The sequence below is a fragment of the Aedes albopictus genome, chromosome 3 (genome assembly GCF_035046485.1).
Source record: "Aedes albopictus strain Foshan chromosome 3, AalbF5, whole genome shotgun sequence".
Taxonomy (NCBI): domain Eukaryota; kingdom Metazoa; phylum Arthropoda; class Insecta; order Diptera; family Culicidae; genus Aedes; species Aedes albopictus.
Window position 1 is genome coordinate 343,356,236 of NC_085138.1, and position 21,540 is coordinate 343,377,775.

Genomic DNA, 21,540 nt, shown 5'->3' on the forward strand with positions numbered 1-21,540 from the left:
ATTTATGCGTCTGAAGTTCTGATGCACTGTTAAAGCGGGATTTCAAGACGTTTGTCCTTAAAAGTAACAGTACATAACCCTTGTTTTCTTTTTACTTACGGGTATTCCACTAACAAGCCCAGGTTCATCATCATAAAAAATCATGCAATATGGGAATGTTTGGATGGGGAAGATGTCTACAGTTCAGAAAATGGCGACCAAAATATTCAAGATGGCTGTCTAAAATCCAAGATGGTGGCTATTCTATGGATCACTGCACGAGTTGTTACTGGCCTACTTACTCTCACACGAAATTTGACGTTTGAGAGGTGTCAGCACGAGAAAGGCACTATCACCGCTATGTAGATTAATTAGGTAATTTTTATCAATTCATTGTTATGTACTACCCACTCCGTTGAACGCGTTCTTTTTTTCTTCGTCTTCTTTTTTGTTCCTGAAGTAACGTCCAAATTTCCAGCTTTCCCGAACTTTCCGATATTCGTTTTGCTTTTATGTCTGCAAAAGACGCTTCCAATTCATCAATGCAGAAGATGCAGTTTTGTTTTTGAATACATCACGGTGGTCATTACTAGGTTCAAGCATTTTTACAATTACCAGCGATAAAGATTAGATATCTTCACGAGAAATTTTCGCATATTTCAGCTATGCAATACGTTGAAGGCGTACATCCTACGTAGGCATAGCGTGCTTACACGCTAGCGCTGCACTGCTCAAAATCAATAAAACAAAAAAGTTACTCTACCGTAGAGAACGAAAAAAGAAAACTTTTCCCCTGCATTTTCACCAACCGACCGACCATCAATAGGTAATGCGTGCATCGTTTTCCAATATAGTGCATCTCGCTATCCACCAACCGTACCTACATATCTACATAAATAGTCGGCTATGCTGCTTGCACAAGGGAAAACTAATCAAATATGAAAGAATTTTACATTTATGTCTATGTGACGTGAAAATGAATTTTAAAATTTCATTTTTTTTTCGAACTGTGTGTGCTACCTTCAGTTACTGATGAAATGGTGAATTTAATTAAGACATTTCTGCTATGAACTATTATTGAAAAAAAAATGCGCCTGGAAAATGCTCATTTATATTAGGTATGCTATTCGACGCTCGATTATTCATGACGCGGAACAATAAAATAAAACACATCACATGAACAAAAGTACTACTAGGGAATAACTGCCTGAAGTTAAACAATTTACTAAAGCTTAGTACTCTAGAACTCCTTGTTGAAATTTTTACAACCTGAATAAGTTTTAAAAGGCATTATAAGGGGATTTTATAAAGCCTTTTAAAACTTATTTAGGTTGTAAGTATTGAATTTCGCATACTTGCTGAGTACCATTGCAAGAGTAATCTATGATCGGCCCTTTTGAATAAATACCCCATAGATGCGTAACAATTTCGAAACCACCATGAAGGAGCTCACCAAAAGACCAACTTATAATTGGATTATTCCCGCGTGCATTGTTGATTCAGCTAATTTAATCCAAAACTAACAACATTTGAATCTAGATATCTCTTAGCTCTTTCGTCGCACTACCTACTGCACTTTCGTCGTGGTGGGCACTGGCACAGCCAGGCATCACTTCGGTTTCCAGTGAGATATGCGTGTTCATCATCACACCACCATCAGTAGTATCTGTTTACAACGAAGCATTATTTATGACCTGCTGACGACGGGTGAATGGATGCTTTTTCTCACTTTTGGTATCAGGTTTGCGTGCAGAAAGATAGTGTCTTTCGGTTATGCAGGTGTTTATTTATTTATATAAAAGTATTGAAAAGTTGCACGCACGGTTCAGTTGATCAGTCATTTTAACCCACTATTATCGCATCAAAACCAATAAGATACGAGATAATTGATTACAATGATTGGTTGAAGTAAGAAAGCTAGTGAGCTAGTAAGAAAAATTGAAAACAGAACTTTAAATACAGTGTAACCATGTTACAAAGTTAATCGAAATCTTAACTCAAAATAAAAATTAAGATAGGTCAAAATGGACATAGAGTATCTTCATACCTGTGAGCGTACACAAAAAAAAAACAAGTGTTAGGAGACTTAGTAGAACACTAAAGCTGAGACGCAGAATAACAATGAAAAATATAAGAAGAATAATAAGAATAACAAGTTTAGAATAATAACAATTATAACAAAGATTAGTAGAATAACAAGAAGAACAAGAATACAAATAATAATAAGAATACTGAAAGGAATAATAAGAATAATGATAATGCGAAGATCTTACAAAATGGCGCTTGTTTAAAACAATAAAACGCATGGTTGATTTTCAAACTGAGAATTTACTTATTCCAAAGTTATATTTAATTATTTTCATTTAGAGTTTATCGATAAAAACAATCGATTACCATCATTTCATATAATGTCAAAAATTTCATTTGTTTCAACAAAATAAAAACCAAAAACATGGTTCGAAAGCACTCACACATCTATAAAATGCTTACCCCAACATCGCCACAACGAAGTAGGGGTAGCAAATCCATCACGCCAATTTCCAAGTGCAGCTTTGGCTGTGATGGATAACGCGCAGGTACTCACGACAGCATCCACAAAAAGTTGATCGGTTTCGCCTTTTTTGTCTTTTTTTAGTCGTTCTCCTCCCCATCCGCTTACCGACGCTCTAAAAATAGATTTCCGAACTGCCGCAGCTGCCGCCGTCACCAACACAATCACATTCCGGGTTTGTTAGTGGCAAAAGTGCAGTCGTTTGAATCAATCCATTATTTCATGTTGAAAATACCATATCTCTGTTTGTTTTAACAAACTGTCAAAAATTTCGACAAATGAAAATATTTGTATTATCAAACAATAGAACAGTTCAGTTTAAACTAGAAATCAGTTTGTCGCTATAGTAAACTGAAAAATCGGTTGATTTGAACTAGAATTGATTTGTTTTTACAATTTATTTTTCTGCGTGTATGATCTTATGATATTTTTATTTAGCGAATGTTCGTCGAATATAATCTACACAGCCTCGGAGTGCAATTCTGATAACTCAGCAATATTCACTTGGTAATCTAGGTCATCCAAATTATTCTGGAATTAAGACCTCTAAGCTCCACAAGCTCTACTGAATCGGTGTAGCTTCTTCAAAAAATTCTTTAGGAATTCTTCCAAGACTTTCGCCAAGAATTCCTCAAATAATCTTTCCAGGTATTCTTCCAAGTATTCCTGAAAAAATTCTTCCAGGAATTTTTCAAGAAATTCCTCGAAAATTCTTCCAGGAGTTTCTCCAAGTATTCTAGCAGAAATTCCTACAAGATTGCCTCAAGTAATCAAGAATTCCACCAGAAATCTTTCAAGAATTTCTCCGAATTTCCCTCCCAAAATTCTGCCAAGAATTCCTCAAAGAATCCCTCTAGGTATTCTTCCAACAATTTCTTCATGAATTCCTCATAGACATCGGACAAGAAATTCTCCAAAAATTCTTCCAGGAATTTCCCCTAGGGTTTCTCCAGGAATTCCTCAAAGAATTTCTCTAGTAATCCGCAGGTAATCAGAAATTCAGAAATCATCCGAGATTACTTTCAGGCATTTCTCCAGAAATTCCTCCATGAATTCCTTCATGGATTTTTTTTTAGGAAATTTCAAGAGTTCGTCCAGAAATTCCTTCATGAATACCTCCAGGATCCTTCAACAAACCTTTAGTAATTCCACAAGAAAATACTCCTGAGATTACTCTAAGAATTCTTACGAGAATTCCTTCAGAGATATAATCTGAAATTCCTCCAGAAGTTCTTAAGGAATTACGGCAAAATTCCTCCCAAAATTACTCAAGGAACTCCGTCAGGAATTACTCCAGGAATTGCTTGATAAATTCTTCCTGGAATTCCACCAGGAAGTTCTTCAGGAATTTCTCTTATAATATCTTCAGGAATTCCCCCCAAGAATTCCTCCAGGAATTCCACTTATAATTCCTCATGAAATTTCGCCAAGAATTCATCCAGAATTCCTCCAAAACATCTTCCTAGAATTCTTCCAGGAATTGCTTCAAAAACCCTACAGGACCTTTCCCAAGAATTTAACAAGGGTCCCTCTATGACTTCTGCCAAGAATCCCTTCAGGAATTTCTCCACAAATACCTCCAAGGATTTTTTGAAGAAATTCCTTCAAGAATTCATCCAAAAAATCTACCACCAATTTCTTCATGAATACCTCCAAGATTCTTCAGGAAACCTTTAGAAATTCATCAAGAAAATACTCCTCTGGGACAACTGCAGGTATTCCTCCGAGGAACTGCTCAGAGACTTATCCAGAAATTTCTCCAAAAATTCCTCCAGAAATTTTTCCCAGAGTTCTTCAGTTATTCCAAAAAACTTCTCTAAGAATCCGTCCAGGAATTCCTCCAGAAATTCTTCCAGGAATTCCGACAGTAACTCTGTTAAAAATTTCTCCAAAACCTGCTCCAATGCTTCTGTCAAAAATTCCTCCAAGAATCCCTCCAGGAATTTGGGCAGGGATTCCTTTATAATTTACTCTAGGAATTCCTCTAGGGATTTTTCAATAAATACTTTCAGGAATTCTTCCAGGAAACCCTCGTCAAATTCCTCCAGAAATGCCTACAGGAAATTCCCCAGGGATTCCATCAGGAAATCATCCAAGAATTCCTCCAACAATCCAGGATTCCTGCCAAAATTCCCTTCCATGAATTACTTCAGGAATACCTTCAAGACTTCTTTCAAGAATTCCACCAAGATTTTCTCTAGGAATTTCTTCAGGAATTTCTTGAAAAAATCTTTCTGTAATTCCTCCAAGAATTCCTACAACGAATTCTACCAGGAATTTATCCAAGAATTTCTTGAAGAAATTTCTGTATAAAATGCTGCAGGAATTCCTGGAGTACTTTCTGGAAAAAATCATGTAGTTTGAAGGAATTTTAAAAGAACATCCTGGAGAATTTCTTAGAGGAATTCCTGAAGGATTTACTTGAAGAAGTCCTAAAGGAACTCCTGGAGGAATTTCCGAAGCTACTTTTTTGTAATTTTTATTTCCTGGATTAATTCCAGGAGAAATTCTTGGAATATTCCTTGTATGAATTCATGGAGTACTTCCTGGAATAAATCTTGGAGGAAATCCTGGAGGAATTCCTGGAGAAAACTTTCAAGTGTTCTCTGGAGGAATTCCCGGAATATTAGTTGTGGAAATTCCTGGAGGATTTCCCGGATTAATTCCTATAGAAATTCCTATAGTTATTCGTAGAGTGATTCCTGGACGAATTCGTAGAGTGATTCCTGGAGGAATTCCTGAAGGAATTCCTGAAGGAATTACTGGAGTATTTGCTGGACGAATTTCTGGAATATATCCTGGAAGTATTCCTGGACGGATTCTTAGAGTAATTCTTAGCAGAAGTTTGGGAGGAATTCCTGGAGAAATTTGCTGGAAGAATTTTTGGAGAAATTCTTGGAGAAATTCCTGATGGGATTTTTGGAGGAATTCTGGGAAGAAATCTCGGAGCAGTTCCTGGAGAATTACCCGAAAGAATTCTCGGAGGAATCCCTGCGGTTGAAAAAATCCTTGGATATATTCCTGGCGAAATACCTGAAGGGATTCTTGGAGGATTTTTTGACAGAAGCATTGGAGCAGGTTTTGGAGAAATTTTTAACAGAGTTACTGTCGGAATTCCTGGAAGAATTTCTGGAGGAATATCTGGACGAATTCTTGAAGAAGTCTTAAAGGGACCTCTGGTGAAATTCTTGAGGAAGGCCCTGTAGGATTTTCAGAGGAATTCCTGGAAGGATTCTTGAAATAATTCTAGGCAGATGTCTTGGAGGAATTCTTGGATAAATTCTTGGAGATATTCCTCGGGTAATTCTCGGAGGACTTCCTGGTGGAGTTCCAAGAAGAATTTATAAAGGAAATTAATTAATGAAAGAGTTCCTGGAGAAATTCCTGGAGTAATTCCCGAAGGAGTTTCTTAAGGAATTTCGGGAGGAATTTTTGGCGTAATTCCTCAACAGTTTTCAGAGGTACTTCTGAGGAAATCCCTGAAGGATTTCTCGGAGGAATACTTAGAGCTTTCTTAGTAGTTTTTTTTTTGAGGAATTACTAAAGGTTTCCTTAAGGAGCCTAGGGGTGTTCATGGAAGAATTTGGGGAGAAATTTTTGAAAAATTTTCCAAAAAAATCTCTGGAAGAATTCTACGAAGAATTCCTGAAGATGTTCCTGGAGGATTTCCTGAAATAATTTCTGTTGGAATTCCTTGAAAAATTATTTCGCGAATCTCTGGAGGAATTTCTGGAGAAATGCCTGAAAATAAACTCGGATAAACCCCTGGAATAATTTTTGGAAGAATTTTCGGATGAATTTCCGGAGGTTTCGGGAGAAATTCTTTGAGGGTTTTCTAGAGAAATTCCTTGAGAGCTTCTTAGAAAAAAACCATTGATGATTTTTCGGAGGAATTCCTGGAGAAGCTCTTGGAGGAATTTCTGGAGGAATGCTTGGAGAATTTATAAGCAGAAGTCTATGAGGAATTCCTGGTGAAATTGTTGGAGGTATACCTAAAGGGATTCTTTGAGAAATTCTTGGCAGAATTTTTAGAGTGATATCTGGAGAAATTCTTGAAGAACTTCCTGATGGAATTCTTGAAAGAATTCTTGGAGAAATTCCTGGAGGGATTCTTGTAGGAATTTCTGGTAGAACACTTGGAGGAACTCCTGTAAGAATTTTCGAGGAATTTCTTGAAAAATTCCTGGAAGAATCCTTCCAGGATTTCTTGGAGGAATACCTGTGAAGATTATTTGAGGAAATCTTAACGAAAGTCTTGGAAGAATTCCTGAAGGATTTTTTGGAGGAGCTACACCGATAAAGCAAAGAGATTTAGTAGAGCTTGTGGAGCTTGAAGGTCTTTATTCCAGAATAATTTAAAAGACCTAGTTCACCAAGTGAATATTGCTAAGTTATCAGAATTGCACTCCGAGGCTCTAAGAGTAGCGGAGATTATACCCCACGAGCATTCGCTACAATAAAAATATCATGAGATTTACAGATATTGCGACCCATATTTCAAAACACATTGTGTCTATTTGAATACCAGTGGACACCCAAACAGCAACACATAGAGATACTCGCAATATTATAAGGTGCAATAGACACAATCGTGAAAGAATTATGCCGATAGAGTGAACAGTAACAAGAGTAGAGCCTGTAGACCTTGAAGGTCCCAATTCCAAAATAGTTTGGAAAGCCTGGAATATCCCATTAATGTACAAATGCATTTAGTTGTGCACTGAGGCTCCATCAGCAGTATGGACTACATTCCACAAATATTTTTCTTACAATTAAAGCATGATACAGTAGGTAGATATCGTAACCCAAACTTCAAAGTGTTTTAGAGGCCATTTGTATTTCACGGAATGTCCAACTACCACAATATCGAGTTGCTCGTAGCATTGCGAGGTCTAATGGACATCAACGTGACTAAATTTCATGAACAGAGTGAACACAAATGATGGTAGATGTTGGAGGTTTTAAGAAAATGAATTCCAGAGTAATTTGGATGACCTAGATCACCCAATTCATGTACCATGAATATTCTAGGAGTGCTTTGAGGCTTTCTAAGTACCGCAGACAATGTTCTGTGAGGATTCATCGTGTATAAAATTTGGTATAGAATGTTGGTTTAGTGACACAAACTTCGGAGTACTTTGGAGGGGGCCGGATCATAACGTCCGAGGCCATACAGTCCCGGACATTAAGTCGCGTTTTTTTTTGCGAAACAGCGTCCAAAAGTTTGGATGCGTCATAATATCTTATGTGCCTTATTTCCTTGGACTTTTTGGCGTATCTGCAAGTTCGGACGTTATGCCCCGAAAAAATGCGCCATAAAGTCCTGGGACTTTATGGCCTCGGACGTTGTGATACTGCGCCACTTTGGAGGCCTTAGCATAGCTCTGGGATCAAAACTTCAACAGACTACTTCAACATATGTAGAATTTATAAAAAAATACAAAAAAGTCACGTATTTTCGGCTACCAGCAAAAGGGGGGGGGAGGTTGCAAAGGGGGCACCATGCATTTCTTAGCACAACTATTCCCCTTGACTATAAAAAAATTCCAGGGTAAAATGTTTAAAAACAAACAAGATATTGAATTTCTGTTAAAAGTAGATCGTCCCGGGTGTTTACGGGTTAATAGGAACATTACGAAGAACAAGAGAAGCACAATAAGACTGAGAAGAATAAAAATAACCAAAGAGGAGAAAAAGCACTTGAAGAAAATCTTTTGCATTCACGCAGAAAAATGGCGCTTGTTTAAAACAATAAAACGCATGGTTGATTTTCAAACTGAGAATATACTTATTCCAAAGTTATATTTAATTGTTTTCATTTAGAGTTTATCGATAAAAACAACCGATTACCATCATTTCATATAATGTCAAAAATTTCATTTGATTCCACAAAATAAAAACCATAAACATGGTCCAAAAGCACTTCCATATCTATAAAATGCTTACCCCAACATCGCCACAACGAAGAAGGTGCAGCAAATCCATCACGCCAACTTCCAAGTGCAGCTTTGGCCGTGATGGATAACGCGCAGGTACTCACGACAGCATCCACAAAAAGTTGATCGGTTTCGCCTTTTTTGTCTTTTTTTAGTCGTTCTCCTCGCCATCCGCTTATCGACGGTCTAAAAATAGATTTCCGAGCTGCCGCAGTTGCTGCCGTCACCAACACAATCACATTCCGGGTTTCTTAGTGACAAAAGTGCAGTCGTTTGAATCAATCCATTATTTCATGTTGAAAATACCATATCTCTGTTTGTTTTAACAAACTGTCAAAAATTTCGACAAATGAAAATATTTGTATTATCAAACAATGGAACAGTTCAGTTTAAACTAGAAATCAGTTTGTCGCTATACTGCCGTTCTACGCATAGTTGTCCCATGTTATATGGGAATCCCATATAACATGGGACAATTATGCGTAGGACGGCAGTATAGTAAACTGAAAAATGGGTTGATTTGGACTAAAATTTAACTGTTTTTACAATTTATTTTTCTGCGTGTTCGATGTCTGGTTGTTTTTTTCAATGATATTCTATTCAATGATTAGAAATTTTGTCTGATTAAATTAAAACATTTGAAATATCAAAGTGACAAAGTTGAAGATGTAAACTATCAGCAATACTGTTGCAAGATTAGCCTGTTCCTCACAACTTTATCAACACTTTTTAAACAATAGCGGCTATACCACCAATAAAATCTCCATTCTAAGCCTAGCCACTCACTCATCCAACGCTAGGTTGAAAAACTCCATTACTTTGACCTTAACCAATCGAAGTGGAACAACATCGGTTTACCGTAGCAGACAAAAACCTGCCATATTTCACACAGTTTACCGCACTCTGTTCCTCTTTAATTCCATCCATCTACTATTCAACTAGCGTAGGAATCAAAAATCGTTGATGCGTATTAAAAACCATCATCGCAACCTGATCGCCGCAACGCATCGTGCTCTGCTAGTGCTAAGTAGGTAGTACCCGCTTTTCCTCTTATAAACGGTCGGTAAACCACCGACAAGCGTCAGCACCAGCGCCAGCGGCAATGCAAGAAGGGCTCAAAATCGAAACGCAAAGAGATCCACATACACGGCGGCTGGTAATCCATGTGCATTATTTTTTGTTTCGAGCCGGAATCAATCAAAACAATCCAAGCTTTAAAACTCGGATGAAGCAAAAAAAAAAAAGAATCGTTTTTGCCTCTCTCTTTCTCTGCTGTTGTTATTTTACGCTATTTCTGGCTCTAATGTATGAAGTAGCGTTGACATGCTACGGTCGGCGAGTTGTATGAATGAACTCCCCCGACAACAGTACGTCGCGCGGAGCCATAGTAGGTGATTCACACTATAGGAGTGAGTGTGATTCACGCCACCGTGCCGCAGTCGGCCAGAGGTTCCCAAGCTGTGCTGAACAACATTCGGTTAAACACAAGTTACAGAGTTCAATGTGTATTCGTTGGTTCTCGAAGAGATTTTAAAAAGGATCTTGGAAGATTCCAGACCCATGACAAATTGCCTGAGAAATGCGCTAGGAATTTGAGGCTTCCTAAAAATTTTATTGAGCATTAGTAATCGAATCTACACATGCATAACTTGTGTGTGCTTGAATGATTGAATGAAAGTCATGCTTACACACTACACAGCCTCATACAACTGTGTGCTGACAAGTGGTAAGTTCAATGTTTGTTTAAGAATATCTAGGAGCTCCATTGAGTAAAGGTCATCGGATCTACAATCGTGAACAGTCTGGAACGACTTGAATCTCTTCTGAAACCGCCTGAAACGATTTTTATTATCTTTATTTACGAGATTTTCAGACCAAGACTGATTCATCTCGGTAAAAATATGCGCCTGAAACGTTTATAAAACGCTTTGAAGCGCCGCTGTAATCTCGCTGAAGCTCACTTAAGAGCAGTGAACCAAAATGTATTTTCAGGAACTTTAGGCCCCTTTAGCCCCCCTCATAACCTACTGCAACGCGACCCTCCGAAAACCCCGAAAACGCCTCTGAACGCCTGCGTAACGCCTCTAAAACCCGCTAAAAATCTGAAGATTCTTGACATTAGCTTTAGTATTAAGCAAGTCGCACAAATTCGTTGGTGGTACAGCTCTGCATCGCTGTTATGAGGGGTGCATCCTTCCTGTCCGTTACCAAAGCACATAGATTTGGGACTAATCTCTGACTCTTAGACAAGATTGACACAATCCTTCAACGGTCGAGTGCTGCCCTTGCCACGTCCTTGCGATAGCTGAAAGATGGAAAAGGAAGATTAGTTGGACACCTATGAAAGTACATAGAGACCTCTACATTCTTTCAGGCCTAGGCGTCACAGGAATTTGGGTGTTAGAGGAAGGGTACACTTCAAAGGAAACGTTTGGTCAACGTTCAGGTGCATACAATATTTTTGGTTGATGCCTGGTTTCTTTCTCAACTTGATCTTTGTTAGATGTTCGTTTTCAAATCGAAGCGTCTGCCAGCTCTGAAGATTTTCGAAATGCCCTCAAAGTCCTCTAAAACTCCATCGGATCCCGTGTAACCCAACCCCTTCGGAACTCTCCGAAAACAGTTTTAAGAATACTCACTTGCAAGAGTTATACTCACTTATGTTTTTCTATGTCAGTTCAGATGCATGCTATCAAAACTCGGAGTATGGAGGACATTAACATTGTAGTGTTATCTAAAATTTTGCTGAATAAAGTACACGTAAACCAAAGTTGTGAGAGAGCTGTGAGCATGATGTGAATAAAATTAGTATAATTTATACTCAGCTCGTGCTCACAGCTCTCTAACGACTTCTGTATGCGTGTGAGACCTCCGATACTTCAACTTCAGCATAATAAACGTGCACAGCCCACACTCCGGAAGTACTGATGATGACAAGGACGCATTTTACGCGCAGCTCGAACGCGAGTACGATCGCTGCCCAAGCCACGACGTCAAGATCATCATAGGAGATTTGAACGCTCAGGTAGGCCAGGAGGAGGAATTCAAACCGACGATTGGTAAGTTCAGCGCCCATCAGCAGACTAACGAAAACGGCCTACGACTCATTGATTTCGCCGCCTCCAAAAATATGGCCATACGTAGCACCTTTTTCTAACACAGCCTCCCTTATCGTTACAACTGGAGATCACCACAGCAGACGAAATCTCAAATTGACCACGTTCTGATTGACGGACGGCACTTCTCCGACATTATCGACGTCAGGACCCATCATCGTGGCGCCAACATCGACTCCGATCACTATCTGGTGATGGTCAAACTGCGCCCAAAACTCTCCGTCATCAACAATGTACGGTACCGGCGACCGCCACGGTACAACCTAGACCGACTGAAACAATCGGATGTCGCCTCAGCATACGTGCAGAATCTTGAAGCCGCGTTGCCAGTCGAGAGCGAGCTCGATGAGGCCCTTCTAGAGGACTGCTGGAGTACAGTGAAAGCAGCCATCAACGACGCAGCAGAGAGCACCATCAGGTAAGTGGAACGGAATCGACGGAACGAATGGTTCGACGAAAATTGCAGTACGGTTTTGGAGGAGAAGAACGCAGCGAGGGCGGTAATGCTGCAGCAAGGGACTCGACAGAACGTGGAACGTTACAAACAGAAGCGGAAACAGCAGACCCGCCTCTTTCGGGAGAAAAAGCATCGCCTGGAAGAAGCGGAGTGTGAAGAAATGGAACTACTGTGCCGTTCCCAAGAAACACGGAAGTTCTAATATGCAGGGATAAAGACGGAGGCCTCTTGACGGATGGACGTGAGGTGATCGAAAGGTGGAAGCAGCACTTCGATGAACACCTAAATGGCGTGGAGAACGTAGGCACGGGAGGCCACGGCAACGGAGGAAACAACGATGTCAGTGCAGCGGAGGACGGAAATGAACCAACTCCCACGCAGAGGGAAGTTAAGGATGCCATTCACCAGCTCAAAACCAACAAAGCAGTTGGTAAGGATGGTATCGCAGCTGAACTCATCAAGATTGGCCCAGAAAAGTTGGTCACCTGTCTGCATCGGCAGATAGTCAGGATCTGGGAAACCGAACAGCTACCGGAGGAGTGGAAGGAAGGGGTAATCTGCCCCATTCACAAGAAAGGTGACCATTTGGAATGTGAGAACTTCAGGGCGATCACTATTTTGAATGCTGCTATCCCAGATCATCTTCCGTCGTCTGTCACCTAAAACGAATGAGTTCGTGGGAAGTTATCAAGTCGGTTTCATCGACGGCCGGTCGACAACGGACCAGATCTTCCTTTACCGTACGGCAAATCCTCCAGAAATGCCGTGAATACCAAGTCCAAACGCATCACTTGTTCATCGACTTCAAAGCGGCACACGACAGTATCGACCGCTCAGAGCTTTGGAGAATCATGGACGAAAACGACTTTCCTGGGAAGCTGACTAGACTGATTAAAGCTAGACGGTGTTAAAAACTGCGTAAGGGTTTCGGGTGAACTATCCAGCTCATTCGAATCTCGCCGGGGGCTGCGACAAGGTGATGGACTCTCATGCCTACTCTTCAACATCGCTCTGGATTTTCACAAAATCCGGACAATTTATGTGCTTTGTGGACGACATGGACATTATTGCCAGAACATTTGGAACGGTGGCAAAGCTGAACACCCGCCTGAAACGCGAAGCAGCAAAAGTCGGACTGGTGGTGAATGCCTCAAAAACAAAGTACATGCTGGTAGGCGGAACCGAACACTACCGGATCCGTTTGGATAGTAATGTTACGATAGACGGGGATACTTTCGAGGTGGTGGAGGAATTCGTCTACCTCGGATCCTTACTGACGGCTGACAACAACGTGAGCCGTGAAATTCGGAGGCGCATTATCAGCGGAAGTCGGGCCTACTACGGGCTCCAGAAGAAACTGCGGTCGAAAAAGATTCACCCACGCACCAAATGCACCATGTACAAAACGCTAATAAGACCGGTGATCCTCTACGGGCACGAGACATGGACCATGCTCGAGGAGGACCTGCAAGCACTCGGAGTTTTCGAGCGACGCGTGCTAAGGACGATCTTCGGCGGTGTGCAGGAGAACGGTGTGTGGCGGAGAAGGATGAACCACGAGCTCGCTGCACTTTTCGGCGAACCCAGCATTCAGAAGGTGGCCAAAGCCGGAAGGATACGGTGGGCAGGGCATGTTGCAAGAATGCCGGACAACAACCCTGCAAAGCTGGTGTTTGCAACTGATCCGGTTAGCACAAGAAGGCGTGGAGCTTAGAGAGCACGATGGGCGGACCAGGTGGAGCGTGACCTGGCGAGCATTGGGCGCGACCGAGGATGGAGGGCGGCAGCCACAAACCGAGTAAATATTGTGGCGTACTATTGTTGATTATGTCTTGTCTTAATGATGGTGAACAAATGAATATATATACATGTAGAATCCAACAAAAACAGTCCAATTGAAATCCCCGAGCGTACCATCGTAACCTTCCCTTGTGAGTTTTGTTTTCACTCCTCAGAAAATTACTGAAATCGTGTCCTTTCTGTCAAGCCTACTCTTGAAGGTATTTCCAGAGGGATAACTTGAGCAACTACTGAAGGAACTCCCGGAGGGTTATACGTATCAGCTCTTGGAGAAATTTCCGAATGAACTCCTGGAGGAATTCCGGAGAAATTCTCGGAGGAACTCTTGGAGGAATTCCCGAAGATGCTTCTGGAGGAATTCTCGCAGAAATTGCTGAAGGAAGTCCTAGAAGAAATCTTCGAGGAACTCTTGGAGAAACTCACGGAAACTCCTGCAGCAATGCCCGGAGGTACTCCTGAAGCAAGTAATCTCCGATGGAATTCAATGAGAAATACTGAGAGTAATCTATGTAGCAATTTCCCAGAGGTGTGAAGAATTAGCCTAAGTTAAAATTCACGAATAAAAAGAAATTAAAAAAAAATCCCAGGGGAGCTGCTTGAGTAATTTCCGAAGGAACTCATGAAGCAATTCCCGGAGAAACTCTTGGAGCAATTCCCGGTGGAGCTCCTGACGCATTTTCCACAGGAACTCTTGGACCATTTTCCGGAGGAACTCTTGGCGCAATTCCTGAAGGAGCTCCTGGAACAATTCCTATTCCAGAGAAACTCCTGGAACAATTCGCGGAGGAACTGCTGGAGGAATTCTCAAAGTAACTTCTGGGGGAATTCCGGAAGGAATACCTGGAGAAAAGCCCGAAGGAAATCTCGATAGATCTGTTTGGAGAATTCTCGAAAAACTTCTAGAGAGGAGGAAATCGTAGAGAAATTCACTGTGTAACTCCTAGAAAAGTTTGCAATCAAAACCCTAAAAAAAATTTCCGTTGGCAACCTTGGAAGCATTTTCTTTGAAATTTTTATGTGAATTCTCAGTTAAACATCTGGAAAAATCTACGGCGGAAATCCTGGAGGATTGCACAAATGCTTTTTTTTGTGGAACCTCCAGTGGAATTCTTGCAAAACGCCCTTGTGCTTTCGCCCTACAGAAAGAGCTTTTAGTGAAATTTCCTCTTCCGGCTTTGCTTCCGGAATCACTAGCGTTTACTTGAATCTCGTGAATATAATCATCCGTCCGGAACTGATAGTTTTCTCCGGAATCCCTAAATACTTTCCGAAACCATGATGGGTTATCTTAATTTATTTCAGAGTATTACAAATACAAATACATCCACATTAAAAATGTCATTGATAAGACATACGAAATTTGAAACAAACAAAATGATTCTGGGATTACATCTCGTTGGATTTCAGTTGATTATCTTTTAGAATTCGTCAGATGTATTGTATGTTATCTTCATACATAGTTTCCTTCGGCGTTCCTCTATGCAATTTTATGTAATTCCTTGGAATTCCTTATGAACTAATGTTAGAATTCCTCAATGATTATTACGGGATTTTTCTTCGCAATCTTTCGAAAGTACCAAAAATACTTATTGGTTTTCCTCGTAGATTCCTTCTGGGATACCTCTTAGAACGTTTCTGAGATTTTGACCTTGCTTGGTTATCTCTATGAATTCGATGAGAAGATTTTATTTGGATACCTAAAAGAATTCCGGATCCAAGTGATTTCTCCCTTAGTTCCTTCTGGGATTATCTTAGGTGCCTCTTCTAAAATTCCTATTGGGGTTTCTACGGAGTTCCACCAGGAACTGGAATTCCTTAGGGAATCAATTCTGGCCTTAACTTACTCAAATTCCGACAGGAAATCCTTTTGATATTCCTACATGAGTTACTTTAGAGTTTTATATTGATCTTACGAGAGTAATTCCAGGATTTTTTTAATTCAGTAATTCCTTTTTAGATTTCTTTATGAGTTCCATTTGGGGGATGGTAACATAAGGCTGAATTTCAAAAGGCTGAATGCACAAAAGGCTAAATACGAAAGGCTGAAATCAAGAAAGTGTAACATAAGGCTGAAATTACAAAAGGCTGAAAATTAAAAACGGCTGAAAATACGAAAATGCATATATAAGTTATAACACTTCATCCTTTTCTTGGAGTAACGCCCAAACTGACATCAAGCCTGCTTCTCAGCTTTAACTAGTGCGAATGCCACGCCTGGGTAATCGACCAACAAGCAAATTTTCAAATAGATTGTATAATCAATGAATGTATGTAATTATTCCCAGTTGGAGTGATACGTCTGTTTCTCTGAGTTGTTAGTATTGAGGTTAATCTTTAGGCTGGTGCGTTTAAAAACTAATCGAACCATTATTTCAGCCTTGTGTTATTTCAGCCTTTTGATGCATTCAGTCTTTTGTAATTTCAGCCTTTCGTATTTCAGCCTTTTGTCTTAACCACCATTTGGGATTCCTCCAGAAATTCTTCATGAGGTTCCTTCAAATTTTTTCTGCGATTCTTCCAAGAGTTTCTTGAGGCATTCCTCCAAGAAATCCTGCTGGGATTCGTACAGGAATTTCTTCAGTTCCTTCTGGGATTCCTTCCAGACTTTAAAAGACACGGGCACGTACAATGCTTCCAGTGAACTATTCGCTCTTTGAAGGAAGCACGACACTAAACAACGGACTAGCATGCAACGCCCAGTGGCACAGCCGAAAACTTTTCCTGACAGCTGCGGCGGAATATAACCCGCACTCCTTAGCACGATGCGACTAAGTGCTTGGTGACACTAGCCGCACGACCACAAAGCCACTTCGTTCTAGGATTCCAACCAAAATTTGTTCTGGGGTTCCCACCGGAGTGCTTTTCATCTATGGCTTTAATTTTTGGATTCCTGGATTTACTTCTGCTGTTTTCCCTTCCAGAATTGTCTCTGGAATTTCTCCAGGATTTTCTACTAAGCTGCCACCAAGAGTTCCTTCCGAGAATCCTACAGAGAAGTCTATTTCAGAAATCCAGGTTTTTTTTGGGAATCTCCAGGTGCTACTGGAGAAATCCCTGGTTCCAATTTCTGGGTTAACCTTTAGTTCTCTTAGAAATCCCAGTCTAAGCTCCTGTAGGAATCCCTCAAGAATTTCTAACCGAGTTGCAGGAGAAATCCGTAGACGGAACCCATAAAGGTATCTAATGGAAACCATAAAAGGCATACGTTGAGGAATCCTCGGAAGGCTTTTCTCCAGAAGCAATTCCTGGAGGAGTCAACGGATAGAATTTATAAAAAAATTAGATGAAGTTTCTGTGGGAACCGCCATAAGTACTTTTTGGAGGAGCAATCTCTGGAGAAATACCTGCAGGAATATCCTCATGCAAATCCGGGAGACAAGTCAGCAAGATTTCCAATGCAATTCATGGAGTAATTTTAGCAGAAATTCCTCCAGCAGTTTGTGAAGTTTGTGAAATGCCTGCAGGAATTTGTGGAGAACCACTGGAAGAATTTTTGAAGGAATCCCTGAAAAAGTTTCTTAAATGGTTATGTATGTTGAGATACGTGAAAATAAGGAAAAGTTTGAATATTTGTAAAAGTATGAAGACATTTTTTTTTAATTCTCCCCTTACGTCATACATAGTTCAATATTAGTTGTGTAAAATCAGCTTGAGAACATGAAAAAATAGTACTAATCATCAAAGTTACAACAATTTCTGTAAAACGTGTTTTCTTTGAAGAGGCTTGCCGTGACTATGATTACAGTCCAACGGCTGAATTCAAAGCGCAAACCCAAAACAAAACTGTTACTAGAGGACCTTGTGGTGTCCTTGAATGATCGAAAAATAAAGATTTATTTTGCAAACGGGAACGGTTTTTCTCAAAATAGTTACTTAGTTTATAAAAAACGATTTCAAAAAATCATAACACTAATACGTAAATTATTACGAAAAATGACGATCATTCAAGGTTACGACACATAAATAGCGAACTCTAAAAAAAAAAAAAAATTGGTTGAAATCGATGAAATCTGACTCCACAATCGTAGTTACCGCATCAACGTTTTTGGAAAAACATGATTCCGAGATAATCTCGTTTAAAGTTTCACGTATACACTACGTACTCGTAAGGAAGCGAAGCGCAAAAAGCTGTATTACATATATAACCCATTAGGGAATCTTTGGAGGATTTTCTAGAAAAATCCCTAGAAGGGTTTCGTAGGAAATCCCTGGAGGAATTTCTGACGGAATCCATGAAAGGGCGTCAAAAGAAACCCTTAGAGAAATGTTGGGTGAAATCAATGGCACATTTTCCAATTTCTGAAGGAATTTCAAATTTATGATCTTCTAGAGAAATTTATGAAAAAAATCATGAAAGATTCTCTATAGGAGTTCTAGCAGAGCTTCATGAAGCAATATCTAGTGAACATGGAATAATTTCGGAATACATCAATGGAAGATTTTTTCAGTGATGTGAGAGATTTATAGCTTTCTTTAGAGAACGAAATCTATCAGAAGGCTTTCTAAAAGAAACTTTGGCTGATTTTCTACAGGACTCTATAGAAGTTTTTCAAAAAAAGGGATTTCTTAAGGAATCTTTGCAGGATTTTCTACAGGATTCCAAGAAGGAATCCCTGAAGAAATCTATTGAAGAGTTTCTAAGTAACCCTTAAAGATATTTTAAGGAATCTTCATAAGAATTTCTGAAGGCAACTCTGGAAAATTTATTGATGATTTTCCTGGAAAAACCTAGTATCATGCCCTTGAAGATGTTTTGAAGGAATATGTGGAGAAATTTTAAAGAAACTGACTGAAAGATTTTTTGAAAGAATATCTGCAGAATTTCGTAATGAAATCATGGAAGTTTACCTAATCCAAATCCAAATCCAAATCCAAATCCATGGAGAAATATCAGGAGAACTCCTTTACCTAATTTCTGAATAAATTCCTAGATAACTTTCTGAAAGCCTCGAGGAAGGTATTTCTAGAGAAATCCGTCAGAAAACTTTTATTATTATATTTTTGGGACACTTCAATACAAGTGGCATTCGTGTCTAGTTTTTATGTGATTTTTTAAAAAGAATCCCTGGAGTTTACTATGAGAATTTTTGACGAATTTTTTAAGGAAATTTTTAAAGAAATCCCTAGGAGAAATTCTGAAAGAATTATAAAAAGATTTTCTCAACGAAACCTAGTAAGAAATTTAGAAGAAACCCTTTAGTGAAATTTATGAAGGAATTCATAAAATATTTAATTTCTTTTGAGGAAATAAAAATCAAAAACTAACTGGTAGTTTTTAGGGTGATTACAACTGGAACGTTTTCTGCTAGATTTACAATACAAAAAAAAACAATTGTATGAACTGAAAAAGCATCATCTGGATATTTTCCAGTTAAAATATTTTTGTCAACACTGTAGAATATTTCAATGAATGTGAAGAAAATGCTAGGAAGTAAACACAAGACATTCCACAGTGGGAAAAAATTGTATAAACGCGAATAAATTCAATATCTCTGTTCGGAGTGGATGGATTCGAATGAATTTTTGAAAAAAACTGTAAAACTCTCTACAGTTTCAGATAAGGAGGGCGTCATTCGCCGCACGATGCTGGAAATCAGTGTATTTAGCTCATTTTACTCCACTCTCTCTATCACACAGCTTTTTTAGAAAATCCTCATGTATTCCCGACTGGCGCGCAAAATAAATGACTTATTCAACTCGTATTTGTGTAAAAACTTCCGTAGTATCGGGAATTTAATATAGGGTTGGTCCTGCTCTTATCGATTGCGTTCCACTCCGGGCGGAGATATATGTGAAATTTCAAAGAAATAGGGGATATCGGGGTTATTTGAAGATATTTCAATTTTCAAGGCCGTGCGGTAAGCCAAATCAGCTCCATTCGATACTACGGAAGTTTTTACACAAACACGACTTGAATAAACCATTTATTTTGCACTTCAGGAATTTTCGAAAAAGGTGAAAAAGTGAGAGAGTGGGGCAAAACGAGCTGAATACATTGATTTCCAGCATCGTGCGGCGAATATCACTCTCCTTATCTGAAACTATAGAGAATTTTACAGTTTGTGTCAAAAATTCATTCAAATCCATTCACTCCGAGCAGAGATATTGAATTTATTTGCGTTTTATACCTATTTTTTCCCATTGTGCATCCCCAATGAGAATGTTTACGAATTTTAAAATTCGAGTGCATATTGGTTTAAAAAAAACTAAAACAGTTTCTCAAAAAAAGGAGATAAATTCCTAGGTATCATGGGTTCAGTTAATGTATTCAAAATAATCTAATATGATTTTTGAGAATAAAGAAGAACGTAAAAATATATGATCAATCTTGAATATTGTAAATAGTAAAATCTTAATAACATTCAAGAAAACACCCTGGCCAACCACACGCTACGGCTCTGCTAGAGTGAACAGTTCGTGATTTCCATCTGAATCCTATTATAATGTGGCCACTAGGGCGGCCCACACTTATATGAAAAACTAACAAATCTAAAAAGGGCAAGTCATACCTCCTGAATCAGTTCTTTTCGACTCCCAGAAGATGCGTTCATAATTTGAACGAAATCGATTAAGCCTAAGAGGGCGCTCAACGAGCTCGAAGTTTTTATGGAAAAATACTTGGTTAAATGTATGCAGAAATGTTAAGTTTTCGATTTTTGCCGCTGGAGTAATCTTCTTTTCACTTATGGGGGCCACTAGGCCACCCTACGTACGGCCACGGCCACCAAGTTATACCCTACGTTAAGTGAGGGGAGGCATTGAGATTTCATTATTGATATTTTTCTTTTACATGTATTGGAAAAATAACAATAATGTTTCGCCTCACTTTATCTAGGGTGTAACATTTTTCACAGGCGTCGGATCACTATTCGGTCTTTGACAAAGTTGTTTGGCATATAGTCATCTTCAAAAAACCGAAGGTTTTGATAATTGAATGCCCACAACGTCACCTAGCGGCAAAAATCGAAAACTTAAGATTTCTGCATACGTTTGACCAAGTATTCCCATACAAACTTCGAGCTCGTTGAGCGTCCCCTTAGACTTAATCAATTTTGTTCAAATTTTGAACACAGTTTCTGGGAGTAAAAAAAACTGATTCAGGAGGTAAGACTTGGCATTTATAGACTTTTTTTTTATATATAATTGTGGGCCACCCTAGTGGCCACCATAAGTGAAAAGGAGATTATTCTACGACCTCTCGGATTATTACAGAACCATTGCCACTTCTCTAAAAAAAGAGACTCCGATTATCAAAACTAGAAGGAACTTGAGAAGGAATTTGTAATTTATTGGTATGAAAATTAAAAAAAAAAATCCGTGGAAATGGGGTTGACTGACTGAGAACCAAATTTTCGACGAAAAGGGGTTGGGACGTAGTTGGCTTACTTGTTGTGTGATCCATGACCCGCAAATTGAGAACCCTTCGTATAAATTTTGAATGAAATTATTGTGCCGAGATGGATAGCGTGAAGTGTCAACTCGTGATCGTCTCGCCATCAACATCACAGTCGGACTGAGTGAGCAGTCTCTTTTCGCACTTGATTATGGATAAAGCGTGTGGATGAATGAGCGTGCAAAAGCAAACCACAGAGAATCTTCTTCGCTCGTCAGCAAACGGTTCGACCAGACCGGAAGCTGCCGGTTCTGGGTGAGATACTGTCTACAGAGCGTGATTAGAATTTATAATTAGATTCCGTGCCG

General features: G+C 39.4%; 1 protein-coding gene across 9 annotated transcripts in view; it reads right to left on the bottom strand.

Moving 5' to 3' along the window:
- LOC109408623 (huntingtin-interacting protein 1) overlaps positions 1–21,540 on the bottom strand; it is a 122,969-nt gene that overhangs the window by 92,293 nt on the left and 9,136 nt on the right. The gene's annotated exons all lie outside the window — the stretch shown is intronic.